Below are 18,056 nucleotides of genomic sequence, written 5' to 3'. Positions count from 1 at the left end.
TTAAAGAGATTCAATATTAAACCATTATCTGCCTCCAGTACCCTTTGCAGGATGAAAAGGGTACTGGAGGCTGCTGTGATTCGGGGTCCTGCTTCTTTAAAAATTTAGGCTGGACAGTATGGTGAGACCTGGCGTCCCAAGCCTGGTTATTGTGATCTTGCTCACAACCCAATTCATGTGTCTGTCTGTTATAGCGGGAGTGCTTAATCATTCTGTCCAGCAGTGTAAGAGGCTTCTCTTAAGTGGCCATCCTTGTCAAAGCTTTAGCCCTTTTATCTTCAAATGTTCAAAATCATGCATTTAGTTTGGTCACACTCTTAGATTGAGGTTCTCCCCTTTTTTCTGTGAGCTCCAGATAGGTCACATTAGTTGCTATAATATTTTCTTCCGTGGAGTCATCAGACTTGTAGTCCTTGTATGTAGACAGCTGCATAATTGGATCTTCAAAGTATTTCACATCGATTATCGTGTCCTGTGCAAGTTAAGTCCTGCAAACCTTCTCATTTGATCATTGGTTCATGATGTTTTCCCTATGGCGTCCTGGACAACAGCTTTCCATTGGGTTTAAGGGCTTAGCTGGTTACACTGATACCGTTTAAAATTTCCAATAAAGTTCTGTGCACCGCCACTCATTGTTGTTTTCGATATGGGTGTGTTTTTTAATTTTTTGGGTTGCTCTGGATTTTGTGACTCCCGGATAAAAATGTATTCGTTTATGGTCTCCTGACAGTCTTCTTTATCCTGATCGTCTCTGTCCTGGCCATTAGATCAGAGCTACAGCCTTTTGGAGCAGCATGAATACCTGCAGGGTTTTGTGTAAAGAATTGCCTCCGGTTCAGCAAAAGTTCAGGGAGAACTACCTGCTCTCTAGGGGATGAAACCTGTGAGTCCTCAATGTTCTCTCGAGTGAACAAAACTCTGGCTTTGTCCATTAACACCACTGGGCTAAGAATGGTTTCTGACCGTGGTGGTCTTAGAGCCGTCTCTACGTGCACTTGATTAGCCTCCTATTTTCTGTCTGGGATGTTGTCTTGTTGCATCAATAGTATAATAGTCTCCCGAAACCCAACCAGGGATCTTTGTTATGTTCTCTTGCTTCTTGAATCAAATCAATAAGGGTTTTAATAATCAACCCCTGTCTCTTTTTCCTTTGTTCTTTTGTCACTAGAAGCCTCAATTAAGCATGCATTGAAGACTCATTTTGAATGCATTAAAGAAAGTAACATCGCCTGATTTCTTAGACTGTCATTTAAGTTTTCATACAATTTCAAGAAGGGTGACCGGGTAATTGAGACCATAGAGCCAATGGAGGCCTGTAGCTGAGTTGTCTGAGCTTCGAGGCTGCCTTTTAACAAACGGTTTCCACAGTATCTCGCACACATAAAGTAGGTTTTGGCGCACCTATTTCTGTTGTATTAAAGGGTTTTTTCAGATTCCCAATTGCCTCCATGACTGAATCTTCACTAGAGTCTTCACAGAGCTTGACTGGTAGCACTGTTGCCCCCTTAAGCCCTACCCACAAAAGTCTAATTTAGAAGCATTTCCAGTCGATGTTTGGTGGGAAATTAAAGGTGCACAGGGGCTCAGGTAAGGGTGCCATTCTTAGCTTCTTGGGGGATAAGGCCAGAGATGGTTCAGGGTATCTTTCTACTTCCGAAACCGGGCGCTTCCCCCCTAGAGTTGGCATACATACTCATTTGTAGCGTCAAGCTTGCAATGTCCATGATAAGTCTGGCTGCCTGTTCATTTTTCTCCCACAGAGCCAGTTTGTCCACACCAGGATCAGGTATTGGGTCCGTGGTCGAAGAGCATTTTCTTGAGTGATGCTTTGATCTTCAGTTTGCTATGCACAATTATCTGGAGTGGAGCATGATTCTCCAGACGGCCTCCTAATCAGAATGGCCTCCTCCAACAAAAGAGGTCTTCTCACAGGTTCATTCATTCTAGTAGGTGACTCTTGCTGGCCAATCTGGAAGGTCAGCGCGGGAGAATCAGAACTAACTGGCATGTCGGCATCCGAAGGGTCGTGCCACTCGGAATCACTGAGCTGCTGGTGGTACCTTCGTAAGTAATGGCTTTGCAGACCTCAGCAGCTGTTAAGGGTTGAGGTGCAACCCTTTAATTAAAGTGCCATTTTACTTTGACATAGTCAGTTAGTGATTTACTTCTCAATTTTGACAAAAGGTGCTGTCCCTTTTTATCCCTAATAACTGATCCCGGGGAAGGGGCTGGGAATACTTCAAACCCTGTCACCTCCTCGTTGTTCACTGCCCAGGCCTCCAAATTAGTGACTCAGTTGAAGCGTGAGAGGCTCAGACGAGAGCTGAGGTGGTCCTTCCACCACATTGGCCTCCACCACTCCCCCAACCTTTGTGTACTGGGCACAAAACACGCAGCCGTCACCTGAGCATCAGCGTGAAAGAAAGGTGCAGTTTGTGAAGAGGCACTTTGTATTACAACCAGTAGGGAGGAGGGCGCGAGAAGGGAGGCCAAGATTTCATGCAACTGTGTGCAGGGGGCGGGCATGGAGGACAGCCCTGATTTCAATTCCAACATCAGGGCTGAAGGAGGAGTATTCTGGAAAGAACCCACTGCTCCTGGAATCAGTTTAGTTGATGACGTTTTTATAGTTTTCATGCAGGACAGTTTGTGCCGGGCCCCTGGTTACCTCCATTCTGCAGGCTATTTGCTTGGCTGTGGGTTCTTTCCAGTCCTCCGACCTCCCCCATTGTCAGCAGCTCCATGACCTCCACAAATCCTCTGCAAATACTGCTCTACAAGCCAAGGACGTCCAAGTGTTCCCAGACGGCACTGATGTCCCCGGAGAAGACTGCGGGTGCAAATAGGATAGGGGCACCAGTTCACATCACAATCGTGTGAGTTAGAGGAACAGCCATATTAGCGTGCACAGCGTGTGTCAAGCCGCACTGAAAGAATCAGGTTTCATTCGGGTTTCATGCAGGTTTGGTTTGGCACTTTAGAAATGTAAAGCCCCATTGGTGCTATACATTCTTTAGGTCATACCAATTACTCATGCCCAGAAGGTACGCAGGGATTGTCTTAAATGTGGATGTTGGAAAGTTCAATAATGCACCCAATCACTGGCTGGCCATCTGCGTACCAACCCACCCTCGCCAGATTGCAAAAAACACAGTGAGGCTCATGTTAGTTAAATTTGTAATTTGGTGGTGGGGAGACTTTACGTTTGCACTACCACATACATGGCTCCCTGCTGCCAAATGTTCATCATTTGCATGGCCGTGTGCAAAAGCGAAGTGTACACTGCCTTTTGCCTTGCACTATTGCACTCCCCCGTGCACAAGGAGTAAACACTGCTTGGCTTTCATTGTGGGTGCCGCTTGCCATACATGGCAGTATAGCACACAATTACAAGTAATCCTTCCCCTTCATGCTTGCATGTCGGTGAGGGATTCATTGTAATTGTACAAGCTGGCTGCCAGTCGAGCATGGCAGCCAGCATCTATAATGAAACCCTATGGGGTCTGCCTGCTTTATGCTGCCACAGAACGCAGAGGGACCACAGAGAGTTTGTACCAGGATGAAAATCCATGCCTGCACAGATGCAGGAGCATTTGTAAGGCACAGAAAAAGTTGTGTAGCACCCCTCCTCTCCTCCATACAAATTATGGAAAATGAGCTGTTGCGTGAATGAAAGGCATAAAAGCGTTCATGCCCTCCATTTACTTAACAGCTCATTAGGATGTGAGCCTAAGAGTGCTGCCTGAAAGCGAGATTGTTTCGCAGATCTGACTTTCACGCTAGAATGCATTTATTAAAGTTCCTAAAATTCCCCAAAATCTAGGAGATTTCCCCCAGCAGATGCAAATCTGTCACATGTGTATAATGCTGTTAATACAAGTGTTTTCATATTGGTCTTTGGTGGCATGTAGGGATTTGAGTGGTGCATTGGGCCTGGCGAAGAACCTTAGTCATTGACCACAGAACCCAATAAGTGTTTTTTGGCGAACTAGAGATTGTCCTGCCATCAGCCCGGATTTGCAGACATTTTAGCCCACGTTCTTGGTTGAAAGCCAGAAACACATGTTCTCATTGAAAATACAGAATCGGGTTTATTTTGAAAGTTCTGAAATCAACAAAGAAATTCCTTTTCTCAGATGTGTATCATAGGCTTGTGGAGGAGTAAAGTGCCCTCAATGTCATATGTTCCTCTCTTCATTCACCGAGGCTCCTTCCCCCAGAAAGCCAGAAAGGACAATGCCAGCATTCTTCAAATAGCTGAAAGGACAGTGCCAGCATTCTTTAAAACACGTCCTCCTGTTTATTGGGAAACCTTGGTCTGTCTACCCTCTTCTGTAAAGCAGGGCTACTGTCTTTCAATGAAAGATGTGTCAGCCACAAGGGGAGAGCACAAGGTCAATCGCACAGTGGGGAGTTGAAATGGCGACCACTGGTGGGCGGGCAGACTTCCTGTCGTCAATCACAAAGAAACAGGCCCTGTCGACAAGTTACCTTTTGAACTCCCTCACATTCACTTTGCGATATTAACGCCATGGCAGTAAAATTGCAAAATCGTCAGTTTGCAAAGTCTTTGATTCTGTGTTTAATTTTTAGGGAAGCGATATATTATTCCCTGGACACAATTGTTATGAACAGCACTGCTGTGTGCTATCAGTTTGCATGTTTAATAATTTACTTTATGTTTCAGTAACTTTAGATGAAATTCTAAATCGAGGGAAGAAAATGCTGGTGGTTGTGTGAATTTCACAGTGCTGGGTTATTATGGCCTGCCATGTGCAATCAACAAGGCTGCGTGCGGTTTTATTCTAGAAACGGAAACATAAACTATTTTTATGTGACTGGCTTACTGCTCCTGATTTTTATAGTTAAAGATGCCTTTAGTGTTGCTCGGTGCCAGTAGAATACCTATTTTAATAGAAACCCACAATTTTTTTATCGCCTTGATTAGTAATTAATGAATAAGCAGCCTGGGATATCCGATAAACCAAAAATAATTCCCATCTCATGAGAGTTAGCATGTGCTTAACAAATACCTTCAAACATGTTACCGTATTTATGCAATCCTAACGCATGTATGGAAACATGGGCGAGGCATGTGTGTCTCAAAGTATACGTATTTATTGGTCGTCAACATCAGCATTGAACGTCCAGGATCTGGAAGTTTTTTTTACCAATTAAGGGCCTAATTCACAGAAGCTTTTTATAATGGCAAAACCCCATTGGAAAACGCTCTGTGAATTAGGAACTAACTCTGTTTTTGTTCACACAATGTCAATGTGTGTTCGCATTTGGTTAAAGCACACATAGATTGATTGAAAAAGATAGGATCTAATCCTTTCTTGTTCCCTACTGCACACTTGAGGTTGCAAATATTTCTGCTCTTCAGTGGGCCTTGTGAGTGTCTAGGAGTAAGAGAAGGACACACATATGCCATGGCAAATAAACTGGACGGTATTTCGTGATTCTATAGCTGTTAAAAAAAGTGCTTTGGACTTACATAGCACCTTTTCAGTTAATAACACCTTTACTAGAGACCCTAATATCCCCATTTTTGAGTTTACACCCATATCAGAAGATGAGCTAGCTTCCATCATTAACAATCTCAAGGCAACTAAATGCACGGGAGATCCCTGCGTCTCTACAATTATCAAAACATGTCCCCCCACTCTCGTTCAAGCCATTTGTAAATTTTTCAATGGCTCTTTTCAGAATTGTTTGGTCCCCGACAATATGAAGCAAGCCTGGGTCACTCCGTATTGAAAAAACCTAATCTAGATCAAAACGTTCCCACCAATTATAGGCCTATAACTAATACCCCTTTCCTTTTAAAGATTTTGGACCGAGTAGCCTATACTCAAATAGCGCAACACCTCAACTCCTACCCCATTCGCAATCCCTTTCAGTTGGGTTTCAGACAGGGCTTTGGCACTGAGACCTCGCTTTTGGACCTCAAGTCCCAATTACTCCAAAGAATGGACTCCCAAAAAATCTCTCTTCTTATTTCTTTGGACCAATCAGCAGCGTTTGACCTAGTCGATCATGTCATTCTCACAGATAGGCTTATGTCCGTATCCAACTGCTCGAAGGCAGCTACCAACTGGCTTCTATCTTTCTTATCCAACAGATCTAGTAGGGTATGTGCCAATAATGCCAAAGCGCCAGCAATCCAGATACTGTTTGGAGTTTCGCAGGGCGCCAGCCTGTCACCGTGCATTTATAACATTTTTATGACTCCCTTTTTTGCCCATCTTGCCCAGGAGAGCATACTCTTTTCCAACTATGCCGACGACACCCAATGTGTCATCCCTCTAACGGGCCAGCATGAGGGGGACAAAAAAGAACTTAATCGGGTCTTTGCCATGATAGAACAATGGATGATGTTTAACAATCTTGCACTTAATCGTAGCAAGACGGAACTCATGGTCGTGGGATCGGACAGTTCCATAGCTAAACTAGACCCTGCGTATAAACAATTCCAGTTGGGAGATGCGTTAATCCCTACCCTTCCCAGGGTTAAGATCCTCGGGGTGGTCTTGGATCAATCCCTTAATATGAAAGCTTATGTGGCCAGTACAGTAGCTTCTGCCACCTATTATATTAAACACTTGTCCCATCTTCAACCTCTCATCTCTCAATCTAATGCAGAGACCATTGCTCGAGCCATTATAGGCTCTAAACTGGATTATTGCTGCAGTCTACTAGCAGGCTCCAGCAAAAAAAACATCAATCGCCCCCAGGTGGTACAAAATGGAGCAGTTAGAGTAGTATCTGGCCTTGCTTATAGGGCTCACGTCTCGGAGACACGGCGAGCACTGCATTGGCTGCCTGTGGACTCAAGAATTTCCTTTAGACGTATGGTCATCACATTTAAATGCATCAGGGTGTGGGATGTTTTTATACACGCATCCAAGCCCTACCTCAAAACTGTGCAGTACTGACATGGAAAACATCATGATGGCCAGAGCTTCCCAGAAAATACACAGGGAAATGCATGAAGAATAGGCTGCCACTCATTTTTGCCGATGTTATGGGCACAGAAGGACACTGCCTAAAACCACCATTGGACTACCCCCACAGTAGTCTGAAACCATTGGGAATGGCAATGCTGATTGCCAAAAGCAAACCCATTACTGTTGAGAATTCATTTTCTTAAATCCCAAAAAGGGGTGCAGTACCAGTACTCACCACTATCAAAAAGCCGGCGTTTTAAAACAACACCAGATTTTACTTTTTTTTGTGTAAAACTGAATAAATGAACCCAAGGCAAGCCAAAGAAAGACTTACTGAGAGGTGGATCCAATGTAAAGTTATATTCTGAAGTGACTTGAAGGTTTATAACAAGACTGGCTGAGCTGTGGATTTCAGCAGTTTAAGTAAATTTGAACTGAAAGACACTAAAAATCTAAATGTTAAATTGACTGAGTGACCTACTTTTGAGTGTCAGATAGGTTTCAATTGTTTAAATGTCATAGTTTTAAACTTAGAATCAGCATTCTAGCTGCATATGTAAAAATGTTTAGTTTTATTTGAATGCAGAAAACTGGGGAACAGAAATGACATGTAGCTAAAAACTGGCTTAAAGAGATTCCAATTTTGCCTGGCAACTACCCCCCATCAGGAGTGAAACTTGAGTCACAGCTGTGTTCCCAGGCCTATCTGCCTTTTGCTGGCCACACTAAGGATATGCCATCTCTCTGATAATTGAATTAAGGGGAGCCCCCACAGAATACAGGAGCTCTGAACAAAGCCCTGTCCTGACTCAGGCAAATGTTTTATTGGCGGGAGTCGTAAATGGAGCTTCCTCCTGGAAGGACAGGGGAGGGGCACTGCCTGTGAGAGCAAGCTGGCTTGGCAGAACTGGAAAAACCAGAAATTCAACCTTGTGCTGGGGGGAAACCACACCCCTTTGGGGCCAGAACATAACTCTAAAAAGATGAATAACTCATAGTACGGACTTGTGAAAATTATTTAAATGACACCATAATTCTTGTGATTTTTCTGCCCACATTTTAAGACGTGTTAGGACCCGGTGGTATGTTCAGGGGGGTTTTAGCGGAAAAGAGGATATTACTCAAAATGTGTGCATGTGAAAAATCTGACACTTCATCAACTAATGTCCATACTCCTTGCGCACATGTGTGTAAATTTGGGGTAATGTCCCCCAGGAAGAGCAGAGTTTGAACAGGGGATACCTCCTGTGATCTGTAAGGGGTGCATGTAATTTTAAACAAATGTGTATCTGTGCAAATATGTCTTTTTTTATCAAATATAGATTATGTGCAATTTGACAGGGGAGTGTCCTCTCTGCAAGCCATAAAATGACATCGCTCTGACTCACAGTTCCTTCCCCAATCATGGGAGAGGGGAGAATTGGGCCAATGACAAGTGGAGAGGGGTAGGGTCTAGTGATGCTGCACACACACCCATTTTAAAAACAGATAAAAGCAGACAGACAGGACAGATAGGGACCTTCAAATCCATTTGCAGCTGGAAGCTCTGCCGGGAAAATCCATACTTTACCTCCATCAACCTCCAGAGAGCCAACATAGAGACTTCAATCTATCCACCTTCAGAGACCCAGACCAGACCAGCAGAGTAGAGCTGACCCAGATCATTGTGAAGTGCAGAGACCAGACCAGAGTGAAGAAAACCTGACCAGATCGGTGGCAAGGCCCATTCTAATTCAAGAATATAGTGTGAGTACCTAGTAGAACTGTGCAGAAACAATCTCTTAGTTAAAGTAATATAATTCAATCTATTTTAATCTAAGTAGAACTGCCTCCTAACTGTCACCTGTCATTTGCAAAGCTGTCACTTGTCTTTTTGAACTTTAAAATTTCAAATCTGAAAAACGACCTTTACAAAATCGCTCATATCTCCGCGACCGTTTGTCGTAGAGACTTGCAGTAACTTTCCTCTGAAAGCTGGGAATCGTGGCTTTTCTACGAACCTAGAACCGCATTCCTACCCCCTATAGTTTTGCCGCAATCGCGAAAGACGCACTCGCGAATTTTGCCGCGATTTGCAAATTTCTCAACGTGTGAAAACAGCAGTTTTCTTGCTTTCATTTGCCAAAAATTCGTTTAACCTGCTAGTTACACCCTAGATCGTTGCTAAAGTGAGCCTGGACTAATATTAACTTGATACCACTCACCCTAAACCTCTAGAGGGAATTAAAAGCATTTTAGCATATTTTTCACTTCATTGCCAGCACATATAAAAGCATTTTGGGCCTGTGTTTTAAACTTCTGTAGTCCAAGCTTGCTGGGGTGAACTGAATTACATTTGATTGCATTTCTGAGAACTGTGTGCTTCCTTCCATTTCCTTGCATTGCATAAAAGGGGGGGAGTGGATTGCCAGAGAAAAGTGATTACATTGTTTTGTTGAAATCATATTGAGTATTTTCTGTATTGCATTTTTCATTCAACATTACATCCATCTGAACTTATATAAAGCATTCTCTACCACCTTCTTCTTCGATTCCTATTCACAAGTGTGCTAGTGCCAGATTCTCCATTGTTAATCTTTATCATATCAGATTAAGTGTGCTATTCAATTATTAATTTATTCTAAAGTGTGATATATATATATCTATTGTTTAAATTATCAAATAAACCTTTTAACTTGCAAAACAGAACTACTTCTTGGCTCAGTGGGGTCAGGAGGATTCCAAGAGAGGGGTGTTATATAGGGGTAGTCATCCAGAACGCATGAACTGGACATAAAGATATATCAATAAGGGTCTTCATTCAGTATTCTAGACTAGGCGTTGACTTGGCTGTAGTGCTGAATTGAATCCTCTTACAATGGGCAAGATGCCTTTCTATCTACAAAGGTATATAGGAATAAAATCCACGGCCAGAAATCTTCGATCTAACAATCAGAATCTGCTCCATAATCCCAGAGTGAAAACCAAAAAAGCACAATGTGGGTGCCTTTGCATTTGCGACGCCGACTTTTTGGAACACGCTGCTGGATCATTTGAGAAATTCAGCAGTGTTGAGCATCTTTAAGAAGGGCCTTAAAACATTTCTCTTCAAATAGTCGTTTTTTCTGCGATCTCTCCTCTATGAACTCTCCGTCTTGATCCTCTTTCTGTGTATGTCTGTGCCCTCACACCTATGGGTCTATGGTTGCGCATTATAAATATAATAAAGTAAAGTTATAAAAATAATAAAGGTGGCATGCTGATTGGCAAAGACTTGTACTAACAACCAAAATGCGTGGTTGGAGGAAATCCTATCTAGTCCTACTGCTAATAAGGGGTTCCCTGCCTCACCAAAACTAGCTGATGAAACTGCCTGTTTCATAATGTGCAAAGCAAAGTTTGCCATCCTGTGTCCGATTCCCATCCTTTACCTTGCAAGCTAAAATCAAAAATATATATTATATTATAATTGTTCTTTTATAATGGACTTAATACCAGGGACCAGTTTCTAAGCACAATCGTGGAATTCGAATCTGTGTGGCAACGCATTGTCTTTCTTCCAAGACAAACCCGGTGCCCCTGAGCTATCCTACCGTTCCAAAAAAAGGCAAAAAGGGAAATGTCTGTTTGACTGCCCATCTTCAGCCCGATATTGCAGTTCAAATAAGAAAGTACCAAAAAGGTATAAAAACCACACATAAGTTGGACAAGACTCAAGGGATTGTCTCCATTCCCCAAAGTCTTTCCAGCTTTATCAAACTTTGGATCTGTATTTTTAATAGATGAAAACGAATCTTTATCAGACTCCAAAGGTCCAGCAATAAGGAAGAAAGGCTTGATCACATTGGCCAACCTGTTTTGAGGGTTCCTGACCATAGTCTCAGTACCATGCGCCTTGGCACCCTCTCCTGCCAAGTAGGGTACTCCAATTTATTGGTTTCAAAGTTCTCTCTCTGAGTATCTGTTTCCGCCTGGAGCCTTGGTTTACTCTCCTGCCAAAGTCTTGGATTGTCCCTTTTACACACAGTTCACAATGTTCTCTTCTCTCAATATGTGCTTCCCAGAAGCCTTGGTTTACTCTCCTACTGAGTGTTGTTTGAACACACAGTTTCTGTATTCCTCTTACCTTTCCTTGTAAACACAGCTTCTGTATTCCTCTTACTTGTAACTTGGGGTATTCTTCCCCATCCTGGGTCCCAGACCCCCTTCACATGATGTTTCACAATGTTCTCTTGGTTAAACTTTTCTTTCTTCCACCCACACTTCTGCCAAGGTCTGTGCAGGTCACTGATGTTTGCCAAGTTTGCATTTCCATTTATTTCTGGTTGGCATATGCTTTGCTTATGTGGGTCCCAGGCCCTCTTTGTTTGCTTATACACCACATTCTCTTGGCCTGATCGTCTTTTAATGCACAGCCTTGGTCTACTCTCCTGCCAAGGTTTGTGTGGGTCACTGATGTTTTTTTTTTTTACATAACAACATTTTATTTGGTTTTACATATAAGCAGTATATATATATATCACAACAGCAATCGCAGAACAGCAATCATTCAATGTGAGATAGCAAAAGCGACTCATGGGAGGGCCGGAGTGCAGGGAGCAAAAATGTTAGAATGGCCGTTACTAATCATGGAATGTCCTGTCCTTTTCCGCCAGGCGGATTGTGGGACTCTGGATAGTTATGGTGTGAGGCCGTGGTTCAATACAGCGGGCTGCTTTGGAGCCATCTTGTTAACGGAGGCTTCCTGGTGAGGGCTGGGAACCTGGCAGCGTAGTCCATAAATGGGTCCCATATGTTTAGAGCTCTATTCAGGGAGCCTGCCCGGATCGCAGTGATTCTTTCGGCCACCACTATATCCCAGCATTTCGCCCACCAAAGTGCCACAGAGGGGCCCTCTTTATTTTTCCACACACAGGCCATTGCTATTTTTGCTGCTAGGAGTAGATGCGTGCATAGTCTGGGGATTTGGCCTGACATTGGGAATGCTCCATCGTCCGTGCCTACAAGAAGAATGATTCCAGGGTCCCATGGGATGGTTAGGACCGATATTTCCTTGATGTGTTTGAGTATCTCTTTCCAATAGCTTTCCGCTTTCGGGCATGACCACACCATGTGTAGCAGTGATCCGGTAGTCGGGCACCCACGCCAACAAGTTCCAAAATGGTTGGGTTGGCCTTGTTGATTTGGGCAGGGGTTATATAGTACCTGTAGCAGAGTTTATAGCCCCCTTCTCTATGTGTAATGCATTGGGAGCTTTTGTGTAGCCTGGCCCAGATTTTCCCCCATTCCTCGACTTCAATTTGTTTTCCCAGGTCCTTTTCCCATTCGATCATGTATCTTTCCTTTTTCAAGGGGTCTGCCCTGTCTAGGAGTCGATACAGGGATGAGATTCTGCCTTTGCTTGTAGGGGTTGTTAACGATGGTTCCAAGGCTGTTAGTTCTCTGGAGCATTTCTCCCTGGTTACTCTGTGGGACATCCAGTGTCGGATTTGGGCGTAGTGGAATCTCTCCCCCTCACCCACTCCGAATTTTTCTTTGCATCTTTCTAATGAGATAGGTGCTCCTGCTTCCAGGAAGTCACTGGGAGTAACCCACCTGCTATCCAGGGTTGGAAGCCACGAGCCGATAGACCTGGGGAGAAATCAGGGTTGTTCCAGATGGGAGTCAGAGGGCCTAGCGAGCCGCGGATGTGCCATTTCCGGGCAGCTTCCTTCCAGCAGCGGGCTGTCGATATTGTTGGCAGCAGCGGGCCGCTATTTGCTTGTGGTTTTACGGGTGGAAGGTGTGGGAGGGATGATGGTGCCACCGGACACCAAGATTCTTCGATGTGTGTCCACTTCGGTCTATCTGTTCCTTGGGCCCATGTGAAGACGTGAGAGAGTTGCGCTGCTAGGGTGTATCTAGCAATATCCGGTACTCCAGACCACCCTGTGGAATTCCTCTCATCATTATTTGTTTGGCTATACAAGGTTGCCCCCCCCATACGAATGCTTGGATTTGCTTTTGCAGGGCTGCGAGGGCTGGACCCGGGATGTTGATCAGGAGTGCTGTGCAATGGTATAGCCATCTGGGGATCAGATTCATTTTGATGGCCGTGATTCTGCCAAACCATGATATTTCCTATGGCTTCCACCTTTTGAGATATTTTTGAAAATCTTTGATCAGTTGCGGCAAGTTGCATGAGTATAGGCGCAGTGGGTCATTGGGAATGCGAACCCCGAGATAGTCGATTGGGCCTGATGACCATGGGATTGGCATTAGGGGGCTGAGAGTGTCTTTTTCCTGATTAGAGAGATTCACTGGTAATGCTACAGATTTGGATAGGTTTACCCTGAACCCTGATAGAGTCCCGAATTCTGAAATTTCATCCCATATAGCACCCAGGGACGATGCCAGGTTTGTTGCCGTTATTAGAACATCATCAGCGTACAGGGCAATTTTATATTCATGGCCTCCCACGGACAACCCACTTATGTTCGTATTTTGCCTGATTCTTGCTGCAAAGGCCTCCATGGAGAGAGCAAAGATTAGGGGGGAGAGTGGGCAACCCTGTCTAGTGCCCCTGGATATGTGGATTTTGCTAGACCTTGTGCCGTTGACCCGCAGCTGTGTGGTGGGAGAATGATAATTAGCCAATACCCATGTGGTAAAGTTCGGCCCAAAGCCCATGTGTGTCAGGACTGCCCGGATGTAACCCCAGTCAACCAGGTCAAAGGCCTTATGTGCGTCTAAGGATATGGCGGCAATTCCTACCTTTAGTTTGTGGGCACTCTCGATGATGTTGGTCGTCCTTCTAATATTGTCATGGGTACTTCTCCCAGGGATGAATCCCGTTTGGTCTTGATCAATTAGGGTTGGTAGAGCTGGAGCCAGTCTGTTGGCCAGTACTTTGGCAAAATGTTTAGGAGTGAGATGGGCCGGTATGTTGCAGCTAGTTCGGGGTCATTTCCAGGTTTGTGTAGCAGGATTGTGATGGATTCAGCCATTGAGTCGGTTGTTGATTTCGAGGTAAGGAAAGAGTTAAATAGGGCCGACATCTGAGGTGCTAGAATTCTAGCGTATTTTTTGTAGAAATTTGCGGATAATCCGTCGGGGCCCGGGGCGGCTGATTTGAGAGATTTGATGGCGTCTAAGATTTCTTCAGTAGAGATGGGTAGTTCCAGGGAGTCCAACAGGGTAGTGTCCCAGGAGGGCATGGTGCTTAGATAGTCTGCTAGATTATCTAGTGCTGTGGGTTCTCCGGACATGATTGATTTGTGGTGCTTCAATAGTTCTTCAATTTTCTCTGATTCAGAGTAGAGCATTTGTCCATCTTCCCTTCTTAGTTTCAAAATGTTGTTTCGGGTGTGGACTTTTTTCAGTTTTTGTGCTAGGACCTTGTTTGCTTTGTTCCCTTTGCTGTAGTAGAATTGCTTTGTAAATGCTAATGCTTTTGCTGTGCGGTCGGAACAATGCTTCTCTAGCGCTGTTTTCGCTTTCCTCAGGGCTCTCTCCGTTTTCCTGGAGTTGCGTGATTTCAGTTAGTTCTTTAATTGCTTTACTTTTCCCTCCAGCTCGGCAGACATGATGTTCGAGACTCTTCTCTGTTCTGCCCCGGCACTAATCAGAGTGCCTCTGACGACCGCTTTCAATGCATCCCAGATGATGTTGATGGAAGCATGTTCTGTTGTGTTTTCTTTGAAATAATTAGAGATAGTTTCTTCGGTTTCCGTTCGGATGCATTCGTCTAATAGCAATGAGTCGTTAAGTTTCCAATGCCTTTGAACGGGCTGTTTTTGACCTGAGATCACTAGATTCGCTGATACTGGGGCGTGGTCCAATATCATGCAGGTGTGGATTTCTGCGTTGTTAAGACAAGGGAACAGGAGCCCTGATAGGAGTATGAGATCAATTCTTGAGAAGCCTTTATGCACACGTGAGTAGTGAGTGTGGTCCCTTGCGATGCCATTGAATAGCCTCCATGCATCGACAGATTCGGTTTCTCTTAGCAATTTGGCTATTGCTAGTGCTTACACGAAGTCTGTGTTCGTAGGGGGCAGAGTTTTATCTAATTGTGGGTTTGGCATGCAGTTGAAATCACCACTTATGATCAGATGGCCTTCACGGAAGGCTAGAATGGTCGGAATTTGCGATAAAGTTGGCCTGAGATGCATTGGGGCCGTAAACTGAGATGATGGTTATAGGAAGTTCTTCAAACAGGCCCTTTAGAAGGAGGAAGCGGCCTTCTGGGTCTCTTTATATGGTGATTTTTGATAGTGGGACTTTGTCGCTTAATAGGATTGCAACTCCTCTCTTCTTCTGTCCGGAGGAGGCAAAGTATGTTCTGTGTTTATATCTATTGAATCTTACTCGGGATTCGTCTTTCTGCAATAGGTGAGTTTCTTGGAGCAGTACGATGTCGGCCGATAACTGTCCCAACCTGCGTTCTACTGATTTACGCTTTCTTGGCGAATTCAGGCCCTGGACATTCCATGTGAGTATCACTATTTCACTTGTATCGGTCATTGGTATACAGTTTAGTGTCCGGTGTTTCGTTGGCCTTGCTCTCACTCCTAGGCCAAGAGTCTGTTAGCGGCGATCGCTTGCTGTGTTGGTTTGGTGGAAGCTTAGTTGCTGGTGCGATATGCTGTGAGGATGATTGTGAGGCCAGCACCTGTGGGGCTCGGATTGCTCCCCTCCAGGCTGGCTGCCATGATAGTTTATCTCCACCCTTACCCTCTCCCCCCCAACTTGAACTGGAAGTAGAACCATTGTCCTGCTTCCACTGCGGAACTGGTGGCACCAAGGCGCCTAACGATGGCCAACTGGGCCGCTGATCCGAATTCATTTGGAGCTCATCCTTGCTCCCGCACTGTTGGCATAAATGAGAGTCGATGATTCTGGAGGCTTTCTTCCCACAGGATGGAGTTGCCAGGACTCGGGTAAGTTCTTGCCAGGTTGGTCATCCCAGCGAGGTGTCTTTCTTAGGGGGACCCCGGAGTCTTCGTCTTCTGCTGGCTTTTGACGATTCTCCTGTGGGAGGCTTTTCCCGAGGGGGTCGGGATGGTTCTTCTGATTCCGACTCCCCGTCAGACTTTCTGAGGCCCATGAATTTATCCGCCTCTTTAGGTGTGTGAATTTGCCTCATGCCTCCTTCCCATTCAAAGTTTGACTGAAGTCGGGAAACCCCATTGATACGGGATCTTTCTGTCTCGTAGCCATTCCGTTAGAGGTCGCATGATCTTCCGCTTTTGTAACGTGGAGGCGGCTAGGTCCTGATAGAGCGAGATTGCGGAGCCCTGGAACGTGATCTGGCGCATTTGCCTCACCTCGCGCATAATTTCTTCCTTCATTTGAAAGAAATGGATTCTGACTAGTACATCCGGTGGGAATGTGGATTCCCTCCTTGGGGAGGTTCTGTGCACCCGATCTAGTTCCAAGGGTGCGCTGTCTGGAAGTGTAATTATAAATCTAAGTAGATTTGTAACATAACTTTTTAATTCTGCATCTGGGATGGAAGATGGTATTCCTCGTAAGCGGATGTTATTCCTCCGAGAGCGGTTCTCTGCGTCCTCCTGTTTTGCATCTAGGAGGTTGCATCTTGCCTCTAAGGCTGCGATCCTGTCCTTGACCTGCTCGGTTTCAAATCTTTGGTCACAGACCTCCGCTTCAAGCTCGGCCGTTCGGTGTTCTACTTCTCCCATCCGCCCGTCTAGAGAGTTAATTTTCTTAGTGACCTCTTCTGCGCTTTTTTGTATTTCTTTAGTCAAGGCTTACAGTAGATCTTGCAGGTCGGCTTTAGTGACTGATTGGGATGGGCACTGGGTGGATGCCGGTGCTGCAGACATGGGGATGTTGGTGGGATCTTCCAGTGGGTCCCCCTTTCTGGATCTCTCCGTAGTAGTGTTCGCTAGTAGGGAGACGATGTCTGCGTGCCTAGAGGCCTTGCCGCTTCTTGACATCTTGGAGCTGCTGGGCCACTGTGGCAGGATTTACTGCGTGGGATTATTGCTAGTATACCACGGGGGAGAGTGCGGCGGGTATCGGCGTGCCGTAAGAAGGGTCCCAATGACCTGAGAAGGTGCAGTGGACTTATAGGCAGAGGGGAGTGAAGCCGTGGCTAGGCTGGTGGTGTCCCTCGCGTTTGGTGCTGTTCGGGGGGCTGTTATTAATGAAACGGGCGGGCAGTTCTCCCCTCTCCTCACCTTAAAGATGTTGGTGCTGTTCTGCTGTGTTTTCTGAGAGGTCTGTGGACCAGCAAATATGCAGCTTTACAGGCCCAGTGAGATATGATCCGGGTGATTTGTGCTGGTATAGGTTCACTGCGTGTCGAGGACCGCTGGGCTGAAGGTTTGGGTGCAATCCGGCCATGGCTTGTGAGGAAAAGCTTCGTGTTGGGTACCTCCGGCCGGGCCTGGAGATTTGGCTGGCAGGGGGGCAGTCGCCGCCAGAGTGGTCGTCAGGGGTAAGCTGATGAGATGTTCTCCGTTTGCCGTTCCCCACTTCCCGGAGGAGGAGCATCTCCATCCCGGCCTACCGCAGCCAGTACCCCCCGTGCGGGATAGAAGGGAGGCAATTGAGAAGAAAGCCGGGTCCGAATAGCTTCTGGCAAAGTTGTCTCAGTTCTACGCAGGCCCACAGTCCTACGTGCGATGGTCTGCCACTGGAGCTGTGAGGGATGATTGGGGTTGTCCTGGCCTCAGGGCGTGAGAAAGCTGGAGTCAGTGCGGGCTGGAGAGCTGTGTGCGTTAGGCGGCTTCGTTTGCTTTAGCGTGCCAGCCTTACCCCCGCACGGAGGTACTCCTCTGTTTGAGCTCCGTGGCCGCCATCTTGGATACGAGCGGGGACCCGTGTGAAAGGAACTGCCAAAACTTCATAATCTGGACATGGCGCGGGGTCCCACTCGGTAAGCAGCTGCTGGCGGTATTCATGCAACGGTCGTTTTAGTTTCACTCCATAACGGGGTCTGGAAGCAGCGTTTGCAGCTGTGGCATGGTGGGCCTTTCAGGAGCTCCTAAGAAGCCATTCTACTCGTGGTGGCTCCAAGCCACGCCCCCCCACTGATGTTTTTAAAGTTTGTATTCCCCTTAGTTTCTGATAGGGATGTGCCTCTTGCATAGTGTGCCTTCTGCCAACGCTTCTGTGAGC

This window comes from Ambystoma mexicanum, chromosome 5q, assembly GCF_040938575.1.
Source record: "Ambystoma mexicanum isolate Mex_15411 chromosome 5q, UKY_AmexF1_1, whole genome shotgun sequence".
NCBI lineage: Eukaryota > Metazoa > Chordata > Amphibia > Caudata > Ambystomatidae > Ambystoma > Ambystoma mexicanum.
This window is presented reverse-complemented; position numbering follows the sequence as displayed.